Source organism: Pantherophis guttatus, chromosome 8, assembly GCF_059756535.1.
Source record: "Pantherophis guttatus breed Tessera chromosome 8, ASM5975653v1, whole genome shotgun sequence".
Taxonomy (NCBI): Eukaryota; Metazoa; Chordata; class Lepidosauria; order Squamata; family Colubridae; genus Pantherophis; species Pantherophis guttatus.
The window spans coordinates 67310501-67325928 of NC_142070.1; the positions used below are offsets into that span (position 1 = coordinate 67310501).

The 15428-nt window shown below is 40.4% G+C and overlaps 1 long non-coding RNA gene across 1 annotated transcript in view; it reads right to left on the reverse strand.

Annotated features, from left to right (window-relative positions):
• LOC117662119 (uncharacterized) overlaps nucleotides 1–15428 on the reverse strand; it is a 50922-nt gene that overhangs the window by 32446 nt on the left and 3048 nt on the right. The window contains exon 2 of the long non-coding RNA XR_004590283.2: nucleotides 14815–14926. This is a non-coding gene — a long non-coding RNA (uncharacterized LOC117662119). The remainder of the gene's footprint in view (nucleotides 1–14814; nucleotides 14927–15428) is intronic.

A 15428-nucleotide genomic window follows, 5' to 3' on the forward strand; every position in this document is an offset into this window, starting at 1 on the left:
GGTTTTGGACATAAAAATGATAGCTTTTTAAGAGTTATCGAGGTAAAAAGGATAGCTTTTTAAGAGTTATCGAGGTATTAAAATGGCTAATTAAAAATTTGAGGAATACCTTTCTGAAGGGCTTGAAATTTATATTTTGAGAAATGACTTAATGTCTTATTGATGTATTAGGAGATTTTTAAAATGTTTAACATAAGATTATAGTATTTTAAGAAGGTATATGAGATAAAATGTTTAAAGTTTTAAAATGTTTAATTTTATGAAGGATTAAAGAGGATAAATGTCTAATTTAGAACTTTATTAGGGAACAATGTTGATTGAGGAAGAAGGACTGGAAAAATATAGAAATGGTTAATTAAAAATTTAAGGGATAGTTTCCTGAAGGTTTTGAAATTTAAAATTGTTGAATAGATAAAGGTACAAATATAAAAGTAAATCGTTACTTTTGTTGTTGTAAATTGTTGTAAATGTTACAACAAATGAAATGATAATATCAAGATATGATAAATATTGGAGGAGTAAGAGGAAAAAAAGATGTATTCAGATGATACACTGATTGATTGATTATATATTGTATGTATGCTTGTTTATAAAATAAAAACTTCTCATAAGAGAAAAAATTTGAAACCCACCACTGTTTGGAATATAATTTCCTCCAAAAGGGCTGCTGACAATTGGGTCCTTCTATCCTTTCCCCAATGACCAGCCCGACCTGACTCAGGCACAATAACACACCTTGGAAGGAATTACGGCTTTAAATTAAACATAATGGCTGTTAAGATAAAAAAATAAGTTAAACAACACAGTAACATAAAACCTTAAATCTTATGGTGAGCAGTGTTGCTGAAAGTAAAAATGTCCCAAAGACTGTCCTTTTTGGCCAGTGACAGTCCTATCTAGTCCACCTCTCATGGCAGACAGGAAATAGTCTCTAGGCTTGTTTCCTTGAGGTGGCAATCTCTCTCTCTTTCCGAAGGAGTGCAGCCTCTTTTCCTTGTAGCAGCTTTGTTCTGTTCACTCCTTTTTCCCCCTCAGCTGCTTAAATCTGTTGTTCTTCTCCCAGCGCTCAGACTTAACTGCCCCTGCTAGAGGTTTATGACAACTCCCCATAGCCAACTTCGCCAGAGCCAAATTGCCACAGGAGAACTCACCATGGACAACTCGGTGTAAGACAACTCACCGCAGGACAAGAGTTACACTAGTATTGAAGAAATAATCCAATAGAATCATTAAAGAAAGGGTGCCTAAATAGAGGGACAAAATAAAATGTGAATAACAAAAATTAAAATAATTTTTTAATTATTTTGAATAATTAAATTGAATATATTTATTTATTATTTGTCAAGCATGTACAAGATAACAGATATAAGTATAAACATGATAATGAATACAGGAAATGGATACAAATAAATGCGGACAATAGGACAGTAGGACAAGGATGAATTAGTAGGGATTGTTGAATTATCCCACAACGAGTTGTCCCATCACAAGTTGGCTGTAGGGAGTTGTCAAATTCCTGATAGAGACTACCTTTCTCAGCAAATCCTCTCCAGGGCCCCTTTCTGACCCAATTCCAGGGACAAGGCCCAGTGGTGGGTTTCAAAATTTTTACTACCGGTTCTGTGGGTGTGGTTTGGTGGGCGTGGTGTAGCTTGGTGGGCGTGGCTTGGTGGGTGTGGCACGGGAAGGATACTGTAAAAACTCTATTCGGTCCCCAATCCACGGGAAGGTTACTGCAAAATCCCCATTTCCTCCCAATCAGCTGGGACTTGGGAGGCAGAGAATAGATGCGGGCAGGGCCAGTCAGAGGTGGTATTTACCGGTTCTTCAAACTACTCAAAATTTCTGCTACCGGTTCTCCAGAACTGGTCAGAACCTGGTGAAACCCACCTCTGGCAAGGCCCCAACCAGCCAACCAACCAGGGAATGCTGCTATTGCAGCAGGTTACAGAATACATGGAAATGATTTCACAAAAAACATGTATGTGTGTATGTATTAAACAAATTTATCTGGCAGCCCAACTCACACATAGGTAACTCCTGGAGGCCTACAACATTAAAACTCACAACATAAAAACTCATTTAAAAAAACCAACAACCCCCCTCCTCAGGCAGCAGCAATACAATCAAATTAATCACTTTGATTAGCGCCATCTCCATTCAGGGTCCCCAAACTGGCTGATAAAAGCATATTTTTTTAGGATCTTTTGGAAAAGAAACAGGAAAAAGACCAACTATACCTCAGGGGGAATGGTGTTCCAGAGAGAGAGGGCCCATAGATTTGTTTATTTGTTATATATTTATCCTGCCTGTAGTACTATATTTGTAACTGAAGGTGGCAAACATAAACAATACTCCTTTATCCTCTATTTGGCCACAATAACCCTGGGAAGTGAGTTGAGCTGAGAGAGAAAGAGAGGGAGTGGCCCAAAGTTACGCAAACAGCTCTCGTGCCTAAGGCAGGATTAGAACTCACAGTCTAGTGGTGTTTAGGGCAGCACCTTTCACCACTACACCAAGTGACTCTCTGTATATAGAAATCACAAAGAAAAGAAAACATTGAAAGGGCTGGCAGTTCGGTGGGATGTTTTGGAGCTATAGAACACATTGTTTTTTCTTTTTCCAAATGAATACAAGCAGTTTCCCATGGGTAACATTCAGCAGAAAGATGGCTTCCCCCATCACTGTAAAATGTTCCCCAGGAGGATCCACTTGTTTTTCAGAGGATACAAAAGAATATAATAAAAACAACTGATGAAAAGCAGTCAGTTGTAAGTGGAGAGTCACAATGCCCTTTAGAAAAGATTTTGAAAGGAACTGCTTCATTTCTCTTTAAACTGCTTTAAAAATAGATTACGGAAAAGTAATTGCAGGCACAACCATTTTCTCAGGAAGGATTGCTTGGAGGGAGGGTTACAGTCTAATGTGTCCCCCCCACCCACCCATGGATACACACATCTTTCTTTTCAGACCATCTATGAAGCAGTTTCAGAGTATCATTTATTTACTTTCCATTCCGGCAGGTACTCTTGAAACCCACTGCAAAGTTTTTTATTTTAAAACTGTCTGAGGCACATCATTTTGATGTTACCATCTGCCTGAGTGACAAATTTCACTTAAACAGGTTTATTGAGTCTGTACAAAACCCTTTTGGAAATCTTAGCAAAGAACTTACCTTTTAGTTCCAGAAGATATCTGAAAGGCTATTAGGCCAAAGCACAGTCAAGATTATAGATTAGTGAGAGGTTATGGTAAAATACCCCTTATGGTGGCAATCTTATTTATTTTAAGAACAAGCAAAAATGCCATCTATATTTTAGCCTCATGATATGAACCACAGGAGAGAAAATATTAGAAAAGGGAGAGAGAGAGAAAACTGTTCAGATCCAGATGAGCAAAAGGTCTTTTACTGCCCTCACCTGGACTAAATGAAACCAGTAAAATAAAGTTAGATTTTTTTAAAAAATGCCAGTTCTAAGAACTGAATTTGGAAAAAGATTTGGCTCAGGTTTGGAAAAGATATGAAACAAGAACATATACCATCCATATGGTGTGTGTGTGTGTGTGTGTGTGTGTGTGTGTGTGTGTGTGTGTGTATGAAAAGCAACAACTGAAAAGCAACTGAAAAGCAACAACCCTAACCCTAACCCTAACCCTAACCCTTGTTAGGGTTGTTGCTTTTCAGCAAGATACAAAAAGCCCAGAAACTTGTGAATGAGATTTCACAGAACTAGGGCTGAAGAACATCTTAGCTTATGTAGGTAAAACCTGGCTAGAAAGAATATGCACATAAAAGCCTACGAAAAAGAAAAAGAAATATATATATATATGTTTTCTGAGGTTTTCACGGGTGTTTGTATGTAGGTCTTTGGTTATTCGGGTTTTCTCCCACAGTCATCTGGGTTGACTTTGACCCTGTATCCTCAGATGAAGTGGACAGGATTGTGGGTAGATTGAATGCCTTGATGTGTTTGTTGGACCCGTGTCTCTCCTGGCTTGCGGCAACCAGGGAGGTGACCGGAGACTGGATCCAGGCGATTGTTAACGCTTTGTTGAGGGATGGAGTCTTCCCTGCCATCCTTAAGGAGGCGATGGTTCGACCCCTCCTCAAGAAGCCTGGCCTGGATCCGGCCTCTTTAAACAACTTTTGTCCTGTCTCCAACCTTCGCTTTATAGCGAAGGTTGTTGAGTCTGTTGTGGCATGTCAACTTCCACAATTTCTGGAGGAAGTGGACTATCTAGACCCCTACCAATCAGGCTTCAGGCGCGGACACAGCACGGAAACGGCATTGGTCACCCTGGTGAATGATCTCTGGCGGGCCCGGGACAGGGGTTATTCCTCTGCTCTGGTCCTACTTGACCTCTCAGCGGCTTTTGATACCATTGACCATGGTATCTTACTGCGACGACTCGAGGGGTTGGGAGTGGGGGGCACTGTCTTACAGTGGTTCTCCTCCTACCTCTTGGGCCATACGCAGTTTGTCTGGGCAGGGGGGCAGAGATCCTCCTCATGGCCCCTTACTTGTGGGGTTCCTCAGGGTTCGGTTCTCTCCCCCTTGCTCTTTAACATCTATATGAAGCCACTGGGTGAGATCATTCGAGTTTCGGGGTGAGTTACCATCAATATGCTGATGATACTCAGCTTTACATCTCCACCCCGGACCAATCTAGGGATGCCCTTTCCGTGATGTCTAAGTGCCTGGAAGCGGTGGGGGTTTGGATGGGCAGGAACAGGCTCAGACTCAACCCCTCCAAGATGGAGTGGCTGTGGATGCCGGCATCCCAGGATCTAGTGGCCCCATCACTTTTGATAGGAGGGGAGTTGTTGACTCCCTCTGATAGGGTTCGCAACCTTGGTGTCCTCCTGGATTCGCGGCTGTCCTTAGTGGATCATCTGATGGCTGTCCAGGGGGGCTTTTGCACAGGTTCGCCTGATGCACCAGTTGCGACCCTTCCTAGATAGGGATGCCCTCCGTATAGTCACTCATGCTATTGTTCTCTCTCATTTGGACTACTGCAATGCTTTCTACATGGGGCTGCCCTTGGGGTGCACCCGGAGGCTCCAACTGGTCCAGAATGCGGCCGTACGGGTTGTTACGGGAGCTTCCATTACTCCCAGGTAACACCTCTCCTACACGAGCTGCATTGGTTGCCGGTGGTCCTTCGGGTCCGCTTCAAGGTGCTGGTACTTATCTATAAAGCCCTTCATGGCATGGGTCCAGGGTACTTGCAGGAGCACCTCCTACCGGCCTCCCACTGCCCAGTGCGCTCACATAGGACTGCCCTCCTCTGGGTGCCATCAGCCAGACAATGTCGGCTGATGGCGCCCAGGATGAGGGCGTTCTCTGTGGCCACACCGACCCTTTGGAACGAGTTACCCACTGGGCTCCGGACAGCCCCTGACCTCCGTTCTTTCCGCAAAGACCTGAAGACATGGCTTTTTAAACAAATTGTCTGATCTGTTGGGAGTTTTTAATTAATTGTGGGATTTTAATTGTATTTTTTAAAAACTTTATTTATTGTTGTTATTGTTTTTACTCTACGTGATGGTTGAGTGCCGCCCTGAGTCCTCCGGGAGAAGGGTGGCATATAAATTTAAATAAATAAATAAATAAATAAATAAATAAACAAACAAACAAACAAACAAACAAACAAACAAACAAACAAACTCCCAGAATTCCTCAGCCAGCAAACCTTTCTTTGAAGTCCACAAGTCTTAAACTTGCCAAGATTGGAGACCCCTGATCTAGGCATTACCCTTACACAACATGATGAAACAGAATTTCTACTATCCTTAATAAATTGAATTTTTAATGCATAAAGGCCAAAGTTGCTCACCCGTGTTATATAGAATTATGGAAATGTAACTTGAGATAAATGTACACATACTCCTTTCCACATGAGAGGATTAATTTTTAAAACTCAGTGTCAAAGCTCAAAGATTCTTGACTGGTCTATAAACCCTGACTTTTAATTCAAGGATTATGTAGCGATAACAACACATTTCCCAAATATCCATGAAGCTTTTCATTAAGATAATGGGCAATAGTTTTGTCTCACATTTACAGGCTGGCCATGCGAATGTTATTAGCAAACCAGAAGGAATTTCATCTTACCTATCAAATGTATCTTTAGCTACAACCTAATCCACTTCTTTGGGTAAAAGCCCATTGCTTAAAGCCATGTTTTTTAAAACTTGGCAACTTTAAGATGTTTGGACTTCAATGCTCAGAATTCCGATTCTCAGCGTTGAACTCCACACATCTTAAAGTTGTCAAATTTGAAAAGCATTGGCTTAAAGAATTTTGGCCATGAAAATAGATTTTCAGTTAGATTTTGTCCATGCTATCCTGAGAAATTACTGGTATGAACTTTTCCTTCATTCTTGATTACAAAATTATATTGTGCATGTCATTTGACTTGCTCATACTATACATCCCTTTCCAACATTATTGCCCTCTCCTATTCGTCAAACCGATCAGTCCTAGAGGAGATCAACCCTGACTGCTCTTTAGAAGGCCAGATCCTGAAGATGAAATTCAAATACCTTGGCCATCTAATGAGAAGGAAGAATTCATTGGAGAAGAGCCTAATGCTGGGAAAGATTGAGAGCAAAAGAAGACGGAGATGACAGGGAATGAGGTGGCTGGATAGAGTCACTGAAGCAGTAGGCATGAGTTTAAATGGAGTCCAGAGGATGGTAGAGGACAGGAAGGCCTGGAGGAACATTGTCCATGAGGTCACGATGGGTTGGACACAACTTTGCAACTAACAACAAGACCCCACAAAATGTTTTTCCTAAATTCACCAGAATGTTGTGTAATGAGGATAAAGAATGAGCTTTCAGCTTTGCTTCTCATTTACTCACGGTATCCCTTCTTAGACACCCTCTCTCCTGGGTTCAAATTATTCAAAATCATCTTGTTGAAGGTGAACATTCACTTTTTCAGAGCTTAAGAATTATATAGCCTAAGGCAAATGATTAATCTTTCAACAATTCTCCCAGATTGCTTCAAAAATGAAAGTGGGAGTATACTCCAGTTTATTTTCAGATCACGCATGTGAGAAAAGTTAGATTGAAAATTCTGGGGTATGGGAAGATTTGAGTTTTGACTTCTTTAAAGTTCAAGACTTCAGTTCTTTCATTCAACTGAGGGTGTGAATCATTTTAATAGCAACATAATGAAGTAAATGGAAGCTTTGGGAGAGAGGACTGTTTATTTGAGGCAAAATAAAACAAAATTGGATGTCTTACAAAGTTGTGCAGAATTGAGCTCAACTGGAAGAATGTTTGTTACTCTTATTCATATAGACAAGAAAGGGTGCATGAATAATAAATCATTTCTAGAAGAAAAAAATCCAGTATCAGGAAAGGGCTGGATACAGCTTATTTTTCTATTGGGGTTTTTAAAGAAAGCATGTATGGAAACCATCTAGACTGGCAATTTTTTCAAGCAAATGGGCAGAATCTTTCTTAGGCTATCAGCATCAGATTGGTTAAATAGATTCAGCTTGTCCTATAGTCTTGTTGCTCAGTCCATGTCCCCCACCTGGTCACCATTCTCTTTCTTGAAGTGGTTACCAGTAGGGCTTGCCTAAAACACAGCAAAATAGAAGGTGAATGCAAATATAAATGACTGCCTTTCTTCCCTTTAATCAATTATATGCCATTAAGTTGACATTGACTATTAGTGGCCATTTATTTATTTATTTATTTAATCAAATTTCTATACCGCCCTACTCCCGGAGAACTCAGGGCAGTGAACAGCCAAGATAAAATACAGATAATACAAATATATAAAATCCCTTAAAATTATTAAATATTTTGGCCGAAACACAGATGAAGACACCCAATTTATAAAATCAAACGAATTAAAAATTTAAAAAAGGAGAGTTAGGCCAGGCCAGCCTGCTGAAACAAAAAAGTTTTGAGAGCACGACGAAACGTGCGCATAGATTTTCCCCAGGAAGATTTGTCCCCAACATGATTGTCCAGATCTTTCAACGTGTGTCCATCATCCTAGTACAGGGGTGTCAAACTCAAGGCCCGCAAGCTGAATCCAGCCTGCATGATGCTTAGATATCGCCTGTGGGACCACCCTGGAAACAGTGAAGGACCGGCCCACGGTGCCTCTGCCAGCAAAAACTGAGCTTGGGAGGTCTACATACGGCCCTCCTGAGCTCCATTTTTGCTGGCAGAGCACTCGGGCCCCCTCAGGCAGTCCCCCACATGAGTGACGTTGAGCTGGCCACGCCCCCCTGCCCCACTGAAGTCAAACACAACTCTGATGCGGCCCTCAATAAAATTGAGTTTGACATCCCTGCTTTAGTAATTAAACCCATCAGTGTGTTTTCCATCTGTGATAAAGAAAATTAAAGTTTTATTTTATAAATAAAATAAAATGTAACTTTCCCCGTTAAAAAGGTGTAAGCCATTATAAGAACAAAATTTTCCTTAACTAAGATGCTATACATGATGAACATTGATGAAGAAATGAAAAACAAAGTTCAAGCCCATTCTCCAAAGCAATAGTTTTACTTTGTTTTTACTTGTATAGCAGTAAACAAGGTCCATTTTCAAGAGGGTCTCAAATTACTATCAAAGAGTTGGTAATGTGGCAATGACAAACAGATCCAAATACTACATACCCTGTTTCCCCCTAAATAAGACATCCTCTGATAATAATCCTGGCAAATAGATGGGGAAGAAATGGGGGTAGTGACAGATTTTATTTTCCTGGGCTCCAAGATCACTGCAGATGGGGACGGCAACCAAGAAATTAAAAGATGCTTGCTCCTGGGGAGAAAAGCTATGGCAAATCTAGACAGCATACCAAAAAGCAGAGACATCACCCTGCCAACAAAAGTGTGCATAGTCAAGGCTATGGTTTTCCCAGTTGCAATGTATGGCTGTGAAAGTTGGACCATAAGAAAAGCTGAGCGCCAAAGAATTGAAGCCTTTGAACTCTGGTGCTGGAGAAGATTCCTGTGAGTCCCTTGGACTGCAAGGCAAACAAACAAGTCAGTCCTAGAGGAGATCAACCCTGATTGCTCTTAAGAAGGCCAGATCCTGAAGATGAAACTGAAATACTTTGGCCACTTAATGAGAAGGAAGGACTCACTGGAGAAGAGCCTAATGCTGGGAAAGACTGAGGTCAAAAGAAGAAGAGGATGACAGAGAATGAGGTGGCTGGATGGAATCACTGATGCAGTAGGCGTGAGCCAGGGGTGAAATGCTCCCGGTTCTGACTGGATCGCCCGATCCGGTAGCAAGCATGACGGGTGGTTCGGAGAACCGGTAGCGATCCTGGCGCAAGGCTCTGCCCACCCGACCGGTTGCCATTACTTCCTGGTTTTAACCAGGAAGTAATATTTTTTGTACCGTCTGCTCATGCAGGGGTACTTGCCAGGACCGGTAGTTAAAAATGCTTTAAAAGTTTTTTTAAAAAGTGCCAATATCGCTCAGCTGATCGTCGGAACTTTTTTTTAACTTTTTAGGCATTTTTTTACTACCGGCTCGAGCGAATAGGTAGTAAAAAAATGCTTTAAAAAAGTAAAAACAAGGCTCCGACGATCACAGCTGTGCCACACAATCATCAGAGCCTTTTTTTAAAAAGCATTTTTTTACTACCTATTCGCCTGAGCTGGTAGAAAAAAAAACGCCTTTAAAAGGTAAAAAAAGGCTCTGAGGATCACAGCTGTGGCGCACAATCATTGGATCACCTTTTTTTACAGGGGTGGGGTGGAGGGTGCGTTTTTGTTCCCAGTAGGCTTCCCTGAAGTCTGCTAGGCCAAAAACGGGGGGGAGGGGTGTAGGACAAAAATGGGGGGTGGGGGTGCGTTTTTGAAAGAAAGAGAGGGAGGGAAGGAAGGAAGGAAGGAAGGAAAAAGGAGAGGCAGGAAGGACTACAAACCTGGCATTAGATGCAGCTTCAGAGGATAATCCTGGGCTGGAAGGGACCTGGAGGTCATCTAGTCCAACCCTGCTCCAGCAGGACATTCTTAATGAGTTTGTCTTTTGATCCCCCAGTCACATGGTTACATAGCCATGCCCACCCAGTCAACCAAGCCACACCCACAGAACCAGTAAGAAAGAAATTTAGATTTCACCACTGGCGTGAGCTTAAATAGAATCCAGAAGATGATAGAGAACAGGAAGGCCTGGAGGAACGTTGTCCATGGGGTCGCGATGGGTCGGACACGACTTTGCAACAACTGATAATAAGCCTAATCGGACTTTTGACCAAATGGCAATAAGGCCAAGTGCTTATTTCAGAGTTCAAAAAAATATAATACAGGGTCTTATTTTTGGGGAAACACGGTACATGTATGTCATTGGCCACTCAGACTGATTGTGCTTGTATCAACATTCTTTCTGGCTTGTAATCCAATTCCTAAAATTACTATCCAATGCCTAAAATTACTTAGCTGCTTCATTGCACCTGTGCTTAGTTTTTGGCTATTGAAACTAAAAATAAAATGATTAGCAAATTCAGGGTTAATGGTTTGTTTGCCAAACATTTTACAAATAGACTTACATCTAACTGTACTTGGAGTATCTCAATTTCTCACAGATAATCTGGCCAGCAGGGGGCTCTGTTGCACTTGTTATACACATGTATAGCCATCATGCTTTTTTCTCATTCAAGATAAACATTGTGCAGAGCCCAGAAAAGGAGCAAGAAAGAAGTTAAAGGTGCACAATAAAGAGTTAAAATAACTTTAATCCAACAGCATTCTACTTTTCTGTCCTAACAATCACTGCTTCCACCATGTCCGTACAGCATCCATATTTTTGTTGTTTTCACTTCTCATCTTTCTGAAGTTCTCCCCACTTTTTCTCAGTTCATCCACTCTTCCTCATATATGTATTTTGTCATTTGATCCTCATTCATTTTCTTAATTAGCAAATCAACTCTGTACTTCTTTGCTACTAGTCACTGAATCCACTTTCTTTTGTTCATTCGTTCTTAAACCTGTGCCTCCTTACTTTGCCACAGATGTTAAGTAACACATCATCTCTGCGTTCATTTGGAAATGATCCATTTTGGCAATTATTTTCATCTCTATTTTTGGTTCCTAGCAGGAGTGGGCTTCAAAAATTTTAGCAAGGGGTTCTCTGCCCGGTTGCTCGGTTGGCGTGGCCTAGTCAGCCTCCTGCACCATGGGGGAGGGACATTTTTGCCCTCCCCGGGTTCCAGAGGCTTTCCTCGAACCTCTGGGAGGATGAAAATGGCCTCCCCAGGCTCCGGACGCCCTCTGGAGGCTGGAAACGGGGCCCTTCCCGAACTTCCGATAGGCCCATTTTTCGCCCTCCCCGAGCCTTCATGTGTGCCCTGCCCTTACCTGCATCCAAAACGGGTCACATGGGGACTTCTGGGAGGGGCGGGATGGGCAGGGCCAGAAGTGGCATTTGGGGGTTCTCCAAACTGCACAGAATCTTAGCTAGAGGTTCTTCCGAACCCCTGCGAACCCCCAGCAGCCCACCTTTTGTTCCTAGTGTCCTTGCTTAACAGAGTGGGTTTTTTTTATTATCCCCATTTCATATCCAGGAAATTTGGTATTATTCATTTATGTGGACTGTCCCTATTTGCCTCTACTGCATCAATCATCGCCCACAAACTATCCAATTTGTTCTAGTCTATCTTCCCGTAATTAAAATGCGTTCTACAAATATTTGAGCTGATTATTTACTTTCTCCTTGCACATTGGCAGGTCTGCTCTTTGTTAACAAATGGAGTTCAGTGATCTTCCTCTCAAGGTAAAGTATACACTGCAATCTGTTTGAAATAAAGAACTTTTTTAAAAAATAACCTTTTATAAATATACCAAAGTCCCTCCAATAACTGTCCAACTGCAATGTGATCCAAATTCACCAGGAAATAAATCTCATTGGCCTCAACTTAATTTCAAAGTATAAAATTATAGGAACTACAAAAATGGTCTGTAGATTGCGCATCTCATGCAGATATGGTTCTCTCTCCCCCCCCCCCCCAATCATCTCTGTCCTTCAAGTATTGTCATTTCCTCTGCCTCTAGACCCTCATATTTTCACTGTAGCTGAAATAGATCTTTTGATTCATAACGTCAAGCCTGGCCTATAAAATAGCAACAACTGAGCTAATAAAATGAAGCAAAACCAATAAAATAAAATGGTGGGAGAACAGCTTAAATAATACACTACTGAATCAAAGATGCTTTTAAAATGGAGAAAAACCTTAATCACAAATACAGTAGATGGGTTTACATATCATATGTGGCTTGTATGTTGTGATGCACAGTCAGCCAGAGTAAGTAGTAAATTGTAACCTATTTCACAGTACATTATGAAAAGCTAGCAATTAGAATAGAACAGAACAGAACAGAAGAGAAGAGAACAGAAGAGAACAGAATAGAATAGAATAGAATAGAATAGAATAGAATAGAATAGAATAGAATAGAATAGAATAGAATTCTTTATTGGCCAAGTGTGATTAAATACACAAGGAATTTATCTTGGTGCATATTTTTATTTATTTATTTATTTATTTATTTATTTATTTATTTATTTATTTATTTAATTTCAAATTTATATACCGCACCTTCTCCCAAGGGACTCAGGGCAGTGTACAGCCAGATAAAAACATACAATACAAACATTAAGAACAATTAAAAGAATATATATTAATTTGGCCCCAGTTTAAAATGACAAACCAATTAAAAATTTAAAATTTAAAAATATGTTAAGCCAGCCCAGCTTGATGAAAAAAGAAAGTTTTAAGGGCACGGCGGAAGGCACCAAGGTCTTGGATTCTCCTTATCTCAGGGGGCAGCTGGTTCCATAGGGTAGGTGCCCCCACAGAGAAGGCCCTCCCCCTGGGGGTCACCAGCCTACATTGTTTGGCTGATGGCACCCTGAGGAGGCCCTCTCTGTGGGAGCGCATGGGTCGATGGGAGGTTGTCGGTAGCAGCAGGTGGTCTCGAAGAGAACTAGGTCCTATGCCATGGAGCGCTTTAAAGGTGGTAACCAACACCTTTAAAGCTCTCAGTGTACATAAAAGGACAAGATATATTTATCAAGAATCAATGTGATCGCCAACGTCCGATGACGGATATGACACAAGAAGAAGAAGAAGAACAGCTAAGGAATTGGAAGCTGTGACTCCACATTTTTGCATATATATAATAATATATTAAACTTGCAAAATAAACGCTTGCAGTTCTTTTCATGTGTGCACATCCTCAATGAATCGTGTCTTGGTTGCCAAAATCATCCTTGGATTCCATTCTAAATCTAAATCCCGTAATGGGTGTGGACTATAAAATTGATAGTAATGTTGAACTTAAATGTTCTACAAATATCCTGAACTATTTCCCACGTTTCTTTGAAAATATGTGACAAACAGACAGCTGACATCTCATTGTTTTTGTTAACCTAAAATGTTCACCTCACCGAGAACATTTTGTGTCACAGGAATTGAATCAAACTAGTATTTGTATAACAAATATAATTTAGAAAGTTTGAACAAACCTCGCACCAATTTCACCCTTCTAATCAGCTTGAAAGGGACATGGTAATCTAGACCTAATCTTCTTTGTATCTCCACATGTATAATCATTTAGAAGTTCTTGAGAAATCAGTAAGCAAGCTACAAGAAAGGTCGGAATTGCTCAATTGGGATATACTAGGATTCATTTTGGCCTCTAAAAATGCATTACACATTATTTTATGATTGTTTTGTTTCTGGAAAAACATTTCTAAGGACACAATTTGCAAGAGCAAAAACAAATGGGGAAGAATATCTTATCTCCTTTACCTTTCTGATATATTATGACGTATTCTTTTCTTAGGCTTGAAAAATAATCATTTTATTGCGTTTTTATTCTTTTAGCTAGTAATCTGTCAGACAATATTTCCTTGTTCATTTATTTATATCATTAATTTGTTGTACTATCAACTATAAAAGTCCCTTGATAATTTTCTGGGCACATTATAAATAATGTAAATAAATACACAGTCCTGCTCATTTTCTGGGATAAATTTAACAATCCATATCTGTATAATAATGAAAAAGGGCTGTTTATTTGGTATTCCAATATGATTCTATGCACATTTATCCAAAATTTCTGTTGCTAAATGAGCCAATTATTAAATGAATTTTGCCCCATTTTATGACCATTCTTTCCACAGTTGTTAAGCCAATCACTGCAGTTGTTAAGTTAGTTACGCATTTGTAAAGTCCCTTCGGCTTTCCCATTGACTTAGCTCAGTGTTTCTCAACCTTGGAAGCTTGAAGATGGGTGGACTTCAACTCCCAGAATCCCCCAGCCAGCTGGCTGGGGGATTCTGGGAATTGAAGTCCACCCATCTTCAAGCTACCAAGGTTGAGAAACACTGACTAGCTTGTCAGAAGGCGCAAAAGGTGATCACATGACCCCGGGACAGAGGTGGGTTTCAGCAGGTTCTGACCAGTTCTGGAGAACCGGTAGCAGAAATTTTGAGTAGTTCGGAGAACCGGTAGTAAAAATTCTGACTGGCCCCGCCCCCTTCTATTCTCTGCCTCCCGAGTCCCAGCTGATTGGGAGGAACTGGGGATTTTACAGTAACCTTCTCCTGCCACGCCCACCAAGCCACACCCACAGAACCAGCAGTAAAAAATGTTGAAATCCACCACTGCCCCGGGACACTGCAAATTCATAAATATGAGTCAGTTGCCAAGCTTCTAAAGTTTGATCATGTGATCATGGCGATGTTGGGTGGAAAATTGTCACTTTTTTCAGTGTCGCTATGACTTTCAACAGTCATTAAATGAACTTTTGTAAATCAAGGTCTACCTGTTTTAAAGCAGCAGGGCCTGGAGAAAAGCATCAGTGATGAGATATTGGAGAACAGAGCTGTCTGTGCCAACCCTTTGAATTTCTTCATCAAATGTGATTTGGAAAACTCCTGTTTTCAATGTTGAAATAAGATTAATATTCTAGTGCAATTAATTTCTGCCTATGGATTAATATGACAGACATTATAACCTTCATGAACTGCTTTTTTTATCCCAGATTAGAAGTCACTCAAGAAAAGTTTCAGGGGAAAATATTAATATATTTCTGTTGGGAGATTATACAATTGCAGAAAATAGGATTAATAAATATCCGTGGTTTATAAGAAAATTAGAAATTAATGTCTGATTTCTGGTATAATTTTCACTTTCATTTTTATTACAGGCCACCCTCTGATTTCAAGTTGCAAATTCTAAATTACAATTGTTACAATCTCATTTGGAGCCCATTTACCTGCATCTTGAGGAATTAAAAATTGATAACTGATCATAAAATTTGATGAGGCTAAAATCCCTGCATGAGTTCTCAAATTTTAACTATTTTGGTTTTAGTTTCTAAATTATTATGAACTGCTGCCTTAACTGAAGGCAATATATGTAAAAAAATATATATCA